The 11,113-nt window shown below is 38.3% G+C and overlaps 1 non-coding gene across 1 annotated transcript; it reads left to right on the top strand.

Moving 5' to 3' along the window:
* Nucleotides 1–7,855: 7,855 nt before the first annotated feature.
* Nucleotides 7,856–7,961, top strand: LOC132600969 (small nucleolar RNA R71). Its single transcript, XR_009567424.1, has one exon. It is a non-coding gene; the product is annotated as a small nucleolar RNA R71 (small nucleolar RNA).
* The last annotated feature ends 3,152 nt before the right edge of the window (nt 7,962–11,113 follow it).

Below are 11,113 nucleotides of genomic sequence, written 5' to 3'. Positions count from 1 at the left end.
CAGTGTGGTGTCTTTTGTGAAGGAAGATGAATTGAAGTTGTTTAGTATGTTAATTATGTTGTTGTGGCCTTGTGATGTAAATGGAAGATTTATGGTTCTAGTTAGCATGAAAAATTTGTTGTTAAGTTGTTGTCGGAAAGTGTGTGATTTTATTATAGTTTATGTAATTATGGGAATGGAGTTGTAAGATGCAAATTGTTGTTGTTGTTGATGGAATTGGAAGAAGAAAATACGACGTTGCGACCTTGTCGCAATTGTGGAGATTTTGAATGGAATATGGTGATAGTGGGATTATGGAAATATGTTGTAGAATTGTATGAAATGCTTTGAATTGTATTTGGTCGATCTTGAATTAATAATGAATATGTGAACCTTGAGATTTGCTTGAAAATGCGCAGTTGAATTAAATAATGATGACATGTATAGAAAGGAAGGTTACTAGTGTTGGAATGCATTTTAAATTGGGTTTTGATGTTATTAGTATGGTTGTTGGTGTTGTTGGTATGGTTGTTGATGAATTTGGCCGAGTTGTATTCTCGGGGATGTTGAATTTACAGGGGAGATGCTGCCGAAATTTCTGTAGACAAGTACTAGTTAAAAACTGAATTTCTAAGTACTTGTAGCTAATGTTTGGTAATTGATAATATTATTGTAGATGTTGGAGAGCCCGACACTTGAGTGGGGATTTGGTTGGCGAGTGATCAAGTTTTGTTGGCGAGCGATCGAGGTATGTAAAACTTACCTTTCTTCCTTTTTGGCATGACCTTTATGAAATAAACGAATGACATATATGTATGCTCTAAAGAAAATTCTACTCCTAGAGCCACTAGGATGGCCTATGTCTTTGATTTCCATAAACTATTCCATATGACTTGACACATGCCTATGATGTTTGAAGTACTAGTCGATACGTTTCCGGATGTGGTTCGAAAAATATTTGATATGGCCTAAGTTTGGATATGTATATTTCGGATATGTGCATATGATTCTAAGGCTCCGTTTGAAGTACCCTATAGTGTTATTTGAAAGCTCCTCAATATGAATGATACTAAATTTGCAGAAAATGACCTATGAAGTGTTTTTCGAAAGTTTGGTAATTTGAAAGTTCGCAACTTTTGTATACTAATTCCGATGGACTCGATGCTTACCTTGAGCCTTCTAATATCAGTATGTATATGTATTTATTCGTCGAGTCTTGGAATTTATTTGAATATGTATATGCATATGGTTTTCGCATTACTCCGCTCGTGCCTACTACTATGATATCGTTCGCCGGATCCCGGGCCGGTTTTGTGATCGTGCGCACTATGTGATATTCGGCAGTATGATGTGTTACGGTTCCCGAGACCTCGCCATAGGGCCGGGTATCGCTTATATACGGCGTTATGATGTGATATGGCATATGATATGTTCTGGTGTTGTGATATGTACGATGATACGATATGTTCGGGGATTGTACGGAGATATGAAACCTTCTGGAGTATGATGTGTTATGGCGCCAGCGTCGGAGTGGCGGCCACGTTCCTGAGCCTTATGCATGATTTTTATTTGCACGATATATATATATATATATATATATATATATATATATATATATATATATATATATATATATATATATATATATATATATATATATTTCTGCACAGATTTGATATACTCATTCTGTATCCATATTCGGTACTCCTTACTTCGGTTATGATTCAGATTTCTGTATTTCATGCTTTGCATACTCAGTACATATTTCGTACTTACCCCCTTTCTTTGAGGGCTGCGTTTCATGCCCGCAGGTACGGACGCTCGTTTTGGTGATCCTCCAGTACAGGATACACATTCTGCCACTTGGATTACTCCTTTTGATCCGGAGCTCATATTTTTGGTACGTACCTTCTGTTATATATATTCTGTTTATATATGACTATTTGGGTACGACGGGGCCCTGTCCCTTCATATGTTTCTGTCATGGTTGCAGAGGCCTGTAGTCATATATGTGGGTCATGGGTCATGTTTGTTCGTTTGTGATTATGATCTGCGTCTTAATGCGGTCCCGTTTGCTATTATAGCCAAAACGGCCCATTTGTTTGTATATGTGTGTATATCTGGGCGATGTCTATTCCGCCAGCCTACAGGATTTGATATGATGTTTTGTACGTGCGACCGCTTAAGACGATATTTGTTTTCAGTATCTGCTTAAATGATGTATGTTATGTTTGACTAAACCTTTGATATGTCGATCTGGTACGTAAGTATGTTTGGGTGTCCAAATAGGGCACCAGTCGCGGCCCACGGGGCTGGGTCGTGACACCTATATTCACGCAATACCTCCAAAAGCTGTAGAATTTTCTCCTCGATCAGTAAGGCTGAAACAATCACTGGCAATGTATTGTTCGGACAAAGGAACTCATACATCAGATGTGATAGGAGCTGCTTAAGCTCCAACTTAGGTGGCTCAATGATTGAAGGCTTTGCTGGAGGAGTTGTTCTATTTTCGAGATCAAGATTTAGCTTCTTTAGGTGGTAAGAATATGAACCCAACCCAACAAGTGAATTAACTGTCTCCATATAACCTTCTATGTCTTCTGCATTAAAGTTCACAAGAATACCGGCTAGATCTTCACCCAAACTTTTTATTCTTCCATCTTGAACTCCACCGCTTCATCAACAACATCAACCGAATCAATTACCAAAATGCTCTCGTAAGCACTTGGTAACTTCATCCCCTTGCTAGCCTGAAAAGTAACTTCTTCATCGTTGACTCAGAACTTGATTTCATTTTTCTCTGAATCAGTCAGAGCTCTCCCTGTAGCAAGGAAGGGTCTCCCCAGAATAATAGGAATGTCCCGATTAACAGCACAGTCAAGAATCACAAAATCAGCATGCAACATAAAGTCATCAACCCGCATAAGCACATCATCAACCATACCAACAAACCTTTTGATAGACCTATCAGCCATCTGCAACCTCATAGTAGTTGGCCTTGGCATCCCCAAACTTGATTGTTTGTATATAGCAAGAGGCATCAAATTAATACTCGCCTCATTATCACAAAAAGCACGAGAAAAATGATGGTGCCCAACAGAATAAGGAATGGTGAACGCCCCATGATCGCTCTTTTCCTGAACAGTAGTAGTTGAGATGATGGAACTCACAGTGTGAGTCAAACTCATGATTTCATATTGCACCATTTTCTTCTTGGTCAGCAGATCCTTCAAATATTAGGCAAAATCGGGCATCTCCTTGACAGCTTCCAAGAAGGGAAAATTCAGAGATAACTGCTTCAACTGATCATAAAAATTCACGAACTTAGCATCTTCGTTCTTGTTTACCACCGTCTAAGGAAAGGGAGGTTTAGACTTGAAAAGCTAAGTCAAAGGGCGGAGATCCCCTTTCATAATCTTCTTGCTCGTGTCATCAGCCACCTTAACAATCTTTGGAATATCAGTAACCTTCGTGTCAGTAGGATTCTCATAAAAAATAATTGGTGTTTCAGACTGCACCTCTTCCTCTTCATCTATCGGCTCAAGATCAACAACCTTCTTATCAGCCCCTTGGAGTGTTTTACCATCCTAGTAGTGATGGCAAACACACGGTCTACACCGCCTCCCCTATTCTTCAGATTCAGAATAGTGTCACTCGGAAGTCCTACCTTTTTAGGAGGGTGCTGCTCTCTAGAAATATCCCTCATCTGTGACTCAAGCTTCTGAATAGCCGTTGTATGGGAACCCACTGTCTCTGTCAGCCCAGATAAAGTCCTCTCAGACTTAGACTGATTTTCTAGAATCTTCTCAAGCATTGCTTCAACCTTCGAACTACCTTGCTCTGTTGACTGCCCTTTCGGTGGTATATAAAGATTGGAACTCTTGTTCCCAAAATTGTTACTGTTGTTGAAGCTCCCTTGGTTCGCACCACCATAATTATTGTTGTATTTCCCTGAGTTGTTATAAGCACTTTGACCTTGCTGAGGTCTCCATTGATTCTGATTCTGGTAACCACCTTGGTAGTTCTGTCTTTGATAACCCCCTTGAGAGTTATTCACATAGTTAGCATCTTCAACCTGCATAGGAGTCCCATCATCAAACAGACCATCTTGAGTTTGGTACATCCCTTTTGGCATAATTGTATCATCGTCACAAACATTTACCTTCTTAATCTGGGTTTCATCAAACTTCTTTGTTAGCAAGGAAATATTTGTTGCAAGCTCTGTCAATGTTTGTTGGGTATCTAGATTGTTATATCCCGTATTTTTGAACGTCAGATTATTTGCTGAGGTGGGACCCACACATCGAGATTTTTTGGGACATCTGAAAATTCATATGAATCACATATGAGAAGTTAAACACGACTCAAGAAGGACCCTTGGGCCAAATCAAAGTGGAAGTCCTCCAAACGAATATTTTTAAGAAAACGTTTTCGGGTGATCTGACTTCAAGGGGAAAAAACGGTATTATAAGTTTGGAATTTGGAAAAGTATCAAGAAATAGAAGTTGTAGATAATTGAATTATCTTTCCAACCATAGGTCGTGGGTGCCCAGGTGACATCGGTACAAGGAGATATGAACGTTTTAAGGTCGAAAGGTCAGTGGGCTAGGCCCAACTCGGGACCAAACCGAGTTGGCCCAAACAATTCAAAAAAAAATAATAAGGCCCAAATTTGTGAGGCCTAACCGGCCATGGTTATGGCCCAAGCCCATATTAAATAAACTTTGGTCAATAAATAAGATGACTAAGTCATCTTTATCCCACAACCTCTAGAATATTCAAGAAGTTGAAGAACAAGAAAGAGAAGGAGAAAAGTTGAAGGCCATTTCGGCCAAGGGTAAATTTCCAAGGAAAAATTGATAAAAATTCTTCAAAAATCATTTTCTACCAAGTAAAGGGTGCTTAACAAGGTGGAGTTGTTGTTGTAGCAAGAAAGATTCAAAATCATATAAGTTGCCAAGTTGTAGTCAAGTGAGAAGTTGAAGAAGAAAGGTGAGTTTTGATCTTTCTTTATGTGTTATATATGGTTTATATGTGTTGTAGTATGCTAAAATGGATGAAATTCATGAAGGAGAGAAATATAGTATATGGCCGTATATATATATATATATATATATATATATATATGTAGGAGTCATGCTTCAATTATTTTAATTAGTGTTTGGTTGTTATTGTTGTGAATGATATGTGGAAAATGGAAGTTGAATAAATTTGGAGAGGTTGTAGTGTGTATGCTTGATGTTGGCCGTGTAGTTGTAGAGTAATATGGAAGAAAAGGAGTCAATTCTATTTAATGTTTTGGTTGTAGTTGAATTGTGGATGCTAGATTGCTAATGAATGCATAATAATCTTGTGAAGTTGAAGTAGGTGGAGGTTTGTTTTAGAAGTTATGTGAATTGAATGTAATGTTCTTGCATGCATGGAAGGTAATGTGGTTAGTATGATGTTGTTGGAATATAGATCATGAGGTTGTGATTGTTTTCATTAAAGTTAGAAAGTTTTTGGAAGAAGTAGTAAGTTGATTGAATATGGAAGTTGTTAGTATTGTTGTTGTTGGAATTGTGGTTGATATTTTGGCCGGGTTTGAATTCCCGGGATTGTTGTTGATTGAAATTAGCCAAGTTGAACTTGGTGGGATGGAGTATTTATAGGGGAAGTGCTGCCGAAATTTCGGTAGCCAAATGTTTCCTTAAGAATTCAACTCTAAGTATCCTAATAAGAGTTTTGGTAAACATGACAAATTTGCAGATTTTGACGAGATTGCAACGTGAATTCGGAATAGCAAAAGAAGCGGAAAGAGGTATGTAAGGTTTCACCCTTCTTTCTATGGCATGTCTTAGGCGTAATAAGTTGGGTACACGCCTCGGGGACAACTCTCTTCCCCGGAATCCGCATCCAAAGTTTTCCACTTTTTGTTCAATAGAATTGAACTAGAAAGTGTGCAAATGATGGAAAGACCTCTTAAACCCCTAGAACTTGCATAAGTGGGACCCGATTACCCTAGGACCCTCACAATTAATGACATGACACGTAATATATGTAAATCATATACGTCACCCCATCCGGCCCGAGGTGGGCCCGCTACTCTCGGATTTTTCCTTACAGTCTTGCTTGACTTACTTAAAGTGAATCTAAAGGGAACTTTTATCCCGATTTCGTTACCAAATGATAAGTACTGTGACTCCTCTAACGAGGGCACTTCCATGACGATAATGATAACAATGATGCTAGATAAGAGGATATGCCTATGATACGTACTACCGGAACGACTCTATGACTAAGATGAGTAAGCTAAGTATCTTATGTAAACATGAAAATGATAAACTAATTTTTGAATCTTATTTATATTTCCTAGCTATGACTTTATTTTATAAAAGATTTCAAAGTCTATGAACTGTCATCTATGATGCCCCGATTTCATTCTACGTTTACTTTAATATTATTTCCCGTTGGTAGTCTCACCTTAAAATACTCGTTCCTTCAAGGTAAGACAAAGCGATCACGAGTATTCTATAATATAATCGGAGGTCACCGACCATTACGTCACTCTGATGACTACATGATTCTTCTTTGGGCTTTCCTGCGTGCCTATGAGACATATGTATATAGGATACGTAAAAGCATATAAGACATGTAAATGTATGTAAGATATGTGTATATATTTTTAAAACATGCACATGACGAAAGAGCTAGAGCGCTATAGACGCTGACACATGCACATGATACACGTATATGTATATGATAAAAACACCAGAGCGCTATAGACGCTGATGTACCTACACGACACACGTATATGTATATGATAAAAGAGCTAGAGCGTTATAGACACTGATATATGTACATGATATATGCATGTGTATACGGGGAAAATGGAGGTAAGGGCAGAGCGTTATGAACGCATATCCACCTGATCAGTTGGCATTACATGATATGATATCGTCCCGGACGCGGGATGTATATATTTATGGTTAAATGGATCGGCTGCCGATGCCTCGGCAATATGAGATGTCCTATTTTATATGTATATGTATATGAACAACGGAAGATTCTTAAAGGAAAGCTAAGTACGCATAGCACCTGCCAAGGGTATATATATATACAGGTTATGTTTCTATCCCAGGACATGTGTTGTAACTCTCTTATGTCATTATACATGATTCGTATTTTCCGTATATTACTATTCATGCCTTACATACTCGGTACACTATTCGTACTGACGTCCTTTCTTGTGGACGTTGCGTTTCATGCCGCGCAGGTCAGTGGACTTGATCCTTAGAAGCCTTACCAGCAGTGTTGACAGCGCTCCAGTTGTTCCGGAGCCCCACTTTCGTGGTACTATTTTGTGTATGTATTTTCGGGCACGGCAGTACTCTGCCCTTTCTATGTATAAGTGTATTATGTCTAGAGGCTCGTAGACAGATATGTACAGTTAGTTAAGTACAGTTAGGCATATGGTGTTTTGGCATGCTAATGTTGATGTATAAGTGATAATGAAGTTTATTAGTCTATATTCAGAATGACGCCGCTAATGTTAATGTTAAAAAAAATGGCTCTGTTTACATGGCTTGCTAAGAGGTAAAGGTAAAACGATAGACAAGGGGTGCTCGGTACAAGTATCGGGTACTCGTCACGGCCCCTAGACGGGTCGTGACATAGATTCTCCTTTAACATATTTTGGATCATAGTACTACCATAAGGTACAACATCAACGTCGTTTGAGTGCCAAGCCTGATTGTGAGTAGTCAGCTTGTCAAGTATGTTGGTCACTCGTCGATAAGATTTGTTCACGAAACAACCATCAGCTGCATTATTAGCAACTGACTGCGTCACTGGATCTAGCACTCGGTAGAACTTCTCCATTAATATGTGCTCCGGAAAACCATGATTTGGACTCTTCTGCAAATACTTCTTGAATCTCTCCCAAGCTTCATATAGTTGTTCCCCCGGTCGCTGCTTAAATTCATAGATCTTGTCACGAATTTCAGCTTTCTTGCTAGGAGGGTACCATTTCTTGAGAAAAACAGTCACCCTCTCTGCCTATGTAGTAATCGAATTTCGGGGAAGCTTCTCAAACCATGTTCTTGCATCTCCAGCTAAGGAATATTTGAATAACCTCATCCAAATAACATCTTGTGAAACGTTGTTTTGGATGTGAGTAGTACACACATCCACAAAATTCTGCAAATGACGTTGAGGGTCGTTTTCGGTAGAGTTCCGAAAGTATCCCTCAAGCTTCAACAACTGGCATAGAGAGGAGTCAATTTTCCTGCTAACAACTCCAACTTGAGGATGAACAATAGCAGAGGCATAGTCCTCCTCTGGAATAAGATCAGCAAAAACATTATCTTCATCCGATTCATTCGCCTGATTATTCAATCAACTCCCCTGGTTACCAGCACGTTGATGTTACTGATTCTGATTCATTTTCACATGGTTTACAAAGAGTATCAAACAAGGCATGATGGAATAAGCAAAATACTTCAATCAAAGCAAACACTATTTAGTATTTTCAAAACCATATTCCCCGGCAACAACGCTAAAATTTGATGCGCTCAAATTACACCTATTAATGGTATAACGCGGACGATGTCAAATATAGTAACCCAACTAGGTTGGGGTCGAATCCCACAGGGAATATGGTGTGAAAATGTTACTAAACTCATAGAATGCTTAATTTAGGTCTAATGTCTTAATCTGATGATGTTTGTAAAAGTAGGGGTTTTTTATGACTAATTGCTAACTAATTGCTTTGGATGTAATTTATGGTAAAAGAAACTAAGGTTGTTTCCCCGTTAGATAAAGTGTATGATCATGGGTATTGATCTCAATATACTTCAAATGGATCATTATATGAATGCACTTAACCTCTATATGAATCTCTACTATTTTCCAATAAATAAAGATTATCTCTTTCTATGATTTCCCAAATATAAGAAAGTAACTATGAAGAACGGTTAATTATGCCCAGTAAATTCTTCTTATTCCTAAGAGAATTTATTAAACAAAGTTTAAAGCTTTGAGTCCTTGTAATTTATTCTTACCAACCCTAATTATTTTTCCAAATTCATCAAGGTTTATGGTTTTAATCAATGTTTGCAACCATTAATTATTAATGAAGAATGAAGAATAAATAAACCCTAATAATCCATTATGTGTATATCAATCACAAAACCCAACCACAAAACACCCATCAGTTGGGTTCACAACCCTAGTAAGGGAATTTAGCTACTCATAGAAGAAGAAGAAGAAGAACAATAAGAAATAATGGAGATCATAATGCTTACAATTGATTGCTTGGAATTGAAGAGAAATTAATTGCAATTGTTTGTAATCCCAAAAAACTTCCAAAACCATGAGTATGTAGTGCTAAGGAAATAAAAACTGAAATCTGGTGAATTGTACTTTACAAGAAACCTAAATAAGGTATTTATAAGAGTCTAAGTCGTGCAAAATAAGATTGACAGTCGTGCAAAATAAGATTGACAAAATTTCCCCCAACGGACCAATGTACGGACCATACATTTTATACGGTCCGTATAATCAGTGAACATTTCTTCGTAAAATCTTCTTCAGTTGCCAGATATACGATCCATTTTTACGGACCATATATATTATATGGTCCGTATAACTTGTCCGTAAAATCCTCTTCCCTTTAAGACTTCACTGGAACCAATCTACGGTGGGATTTACGGATCGTAAATAATATACGGTCCGTACTTCGGGCTTGACTTCCTCTTCAGGTCTAAGGCCTCACTGTTATGCATCTACGATGGCTTTTACGGACCGTAAATATTCCGTGGTCCGTATGTTTCTCCGTGTAAGTCAGGCTTCAGTTATTTTTCTTTCTTTGAACGTCTTTTTACTCCATTTCACCGACTTGCTCCCGAAATACATTAAACATCTGCAACACATCACCAACACATAAAAAAAAACACATCAAAAAGACCAAGACTTGTTAAAAAACAAGTAAAACTTACAGCCAAAGAGCATCGAATGTGCCATAATTTCACGGCATATCAATATCCTCCTCTAACTGGATTTTATGCTCACAAAACCCAGAAGGAATCCCCCGAATGTTTGTTTTGGTCCAACCAATAGCACCTCTATACTGATGCAATATCTCCAAAAGCCTCTCAATCTACTCCTCAGTCAGTAATGCTGAAACAATCACTGGTAATTTATTATTTAGAACAAGGAACTCATACTACAGATGTGATGGGAGCTGCTTAAGCTCAAGCTTCGGTGGCTCAGTGACAGAAGGCTTTGCTGGAGGAGTTTTTCTATTTTCCAGATCAAGATCAAGCTTCTTTGGGTGGTAAGAATATGAGCCCAACCAAACAAGTGAATTAACCATCTCCACATAACCCTCCATGTCTTTAGTATCAAAATTGACAAGAATAGCAGCAAGAGCTTCTCCCAAACTTTCTTCTTCCATTTTGAATTCCACCGCTTCATCAACAACATCAAAAGAATCAATCACCGAAATGCTCTCATAAGCACTTGGTAACTTCATTCCCTTATTTTTCTGGAAAGTCACCTCTTCATCATTGACTCGGAATTTTATTTCGTTCTTTTCCGAATCCATAAGTGTCACGACACAACCCCGTAGGCCGTGACTAGTGTCCGAATTGGACACTCATATCACCTGTTAACTATAATCTTTTATAACTAGCATATTATGAACTTATTTGTATAAAAAAAAAAGGTCATTATTCTAAAGCTGTCACAATTCTGTATGTCGTAGGCACCTGTCTCCTGAGGAGTTACGATCTTCAACAACAACATATATATATTTACGCAAGCCGACAAGGCTGCCACTACACGCAACCTCCCAAACATATATATATATATATATGCAAGCCGACAAGGCTGCCATTACGAACGGGTACGCCCCAAACAAAAGTCATATTCATACAACGCAACAACAACGATATACATACCCACACATGTGTCCACAGACCTCTAAGAGTAATGACAGAATCATATGATGGGACAGGGCCCCGCCGTACCCCGACTAAACACATATATATACAACAAAAGGGAGTTATACCACAAGCTAGGCTCCGGAACAAAGGAGCACTCCAAAGTAGCTTAATAGATATCCTAGGCTGGCGGATCTCCGAAACGAGCGTCT

This window comes from Lycium barbarum, chromosome 6 (genome assembly GCF_019175385.1).
Source record: "Lycium barbarum isolate Lr01 chromosome 6, ASM1917538v2, whole genome shotgun sequence".
In the NCBI taxonomy this organism is placed as follows: Eukaryota; Viridiplantae; Streptophyta; class Magnoliopsida; order Solanales; family Solanaceae; genus Lycium; species Lycium barbarum.
Note: the sequence above shows the minus strand (reverse complement) of the source record. Positions and strands in the feature narration are given on the sequence as shown.